Consider the following 2432-nt stretch of genomic DNA (forward strand, 5'->3'; position numbering starts at 1 on the left):
TCTTGGGTATGACGCTACAAGCTTGACACACCTGTATTTGGGGAGTTTCTCCCATTCTTCTCTGCAGATCTTCTCAAGCTTTGTCAGGTTGGATCGGGAGGGTCGTTGCACAGCTACAGCACCAGTCAAAAGTTTGGACACACTTACTCATTAAAGGATTTTTCTTTATTTTTACCATTTTCTACATTTTCATTTTTAGACATAAAAATAGTTAAGACATAAAAACTATGAAATAACACATATGGAATCAAGTAATAACCAAAAGAGTGTTAAACAAATACCTGAGATTCTTCAAAGTAGCCTCCCTTTGCCTTGATGACAGCTTTGCAGATTCTTGGCATTCTCTCAACCAGCTAGACCTGGAAAGCTTTTCCAACAGTCTTGAAGGAGTTCCCACATATGCTGAGCACTTGTTGGCTGCTTTTCCTTTACTCTGCGGTCCAACTCATCCCAAACCATCATCAAGTCTGCTGACAACACGGCAGTGGTAGGACTGATTACCAACAATGATGAGGCAGCCTATTGGGAGGTCAGAGACCTGGCAGTGTAGTACCAGGACAACAAACAATCCCTCAACGTCTGCAAGACAAGCTATCTGATCCTGGATTACAGGAAACGGAGGACGCCCCATCCACATTTATGGAGTGGAGCGGACTCTCAAGTTCCTCAGTGTCCGCATCACTAAGGAATTAACATGGTCCACACACAAACAGTTGTGAAGAGGGCACAACAGTGCCTCTTCCTGCTCAGGAGACTGAAAAGATTTGGCATGGGCCCTCAGATCCTCAAAAAGTTAAAGCCACCCAAGCCATAGACTGTTCTCTCTGCTACCGCACAGCAAGCAGTACCAGTGCAAAAAGTCTGGAACCAACAGGAACCTGAATGGCTTCTATCCCCAAGCCATAAGACTGCTAAACAATACTGCTAAATAGCAAATCAAATGGCTACCTGGGCTACCTGCATTGACCCTGTTTTGCACTAACTCTCTTACACTGACTCTATGCACACACACTGGAGTCTAAACACACACACACACATGCAATACTAGTCAAAAGTTTGGACACACCAACTCATACAGGGGTTCTTATTTTTACAATTTTGTACATTGTAGAATAATAGTGAAGTCATCAATACTATGAAATAACATAGATGGAATAATTTCTTAACCAAAAACTGTGAAACAAATCAGAAAATACATTTGAGATTCTTCAAAGTAGCCACCCTTTGCCTTGATGACAGCTTTGCTCACTCTTAGCATTCTCTCAACCAGCTTCATGAAATGAAGAATGATTAAGAATGCATTGTCACCTGGAATGCATTTCAATTAACAGGTGTGCCTTGTTAAAAGTTCATTTGTGGATTTTTTTGCGTTTGAGCCAATCAGTTGTGTTGTGCCTAGGTAGGGGTGGTATACAGAAGATAGCCCTATTTGGTAAAAGACCAAGTCCATATTATGGCAAGAACAGCTCAAAAAAGCAAAGAGAAACGACAGTCCATCATTACTTTAAGACTTCAAGGTCAGTCAATGTGTAAAATGTCAAGAACCTTTTAACTTTTCTTCAAGTGAAGTCGCAAAAACCATCAAGCGCTATGATGAAACTGGCTCTCATGATGACCACCACAGGAAAGGAAGACCCAGAGTTACCTCTGCTGCAGAGGATAAGTTCATTAGAGTTAACTGCACCTCAGATTGCAGCCCAAATAAACGTGTGGTTGCTACAGTAAAGCATGGAGGAGGAGGTGTGATGGTATGGTGATGATAGCTGGTACACTGTCTGTAATTTATTTAGAATTCAAGACACACTTAACCAGCCTGGCTACCACAACATTCTGCAGCGATACGCCATCACATTTGGTTTGCGCTTAGTGGGACTATCATTTGTTTTCAACAGGACAATGACACAAAACATACATCCAGGCTGTGTAAGGGCTATTTGACCAAGAAGGAGAGTGATGGAGTGCTGCATCAGATGACCTGGCCTCCACAATCACCCGACCTTAACCCAATTGAGATGGTTTGGGATGAGTTGGACCGCGGAGTGAAGGAAAAGCAGCCAACAAGTGCTCAGTATATGTGGGAACTCCTTCAAGACTGTTGGAAAAGCATTTGTCATGAAGCTGGTTGAGAGAATTCCAAGAGTGTGCAAAGCTGTCATCAAGGCAAAGGGTGGCTACTTTGAAGAATCTAAAATATAACACATTTTGATTTGATTTGTTTAACACTTTTTTGGTTACTACATTATTACATATGTGTTATTTCATAGTTTTGATGTCTTCACTATTATTCTATGATGTAGAAAATAGTAAAATAAAGAAAACCCTTGAATTAGTAAGCGTGTCCAAACTTTTGACTGGTACTGTACTTACACTTGTCGTGGTAATTCATTCTGAGAGAGAATTTGTCATTTCTTCAAACAATCATCTTTATTTAA

Source organism: Oncorhynchus tshawytscha, linkage group LG10 (genome assembly GCF_018296145.1).
Source record: "Oncorhynchus tshawytscha isolate Ot180627B linkage group LG10, Otsh_v2.0, whole genome shotgun sequence".
In the NCBI taxonomy this organism is placed as follows: Eukaryota; Metazoa; Chordata; class Actinopteri; order Salmoniformes; family Salmonidae; genus Oncorhynchus; species Oncorhynchus tshawytscha.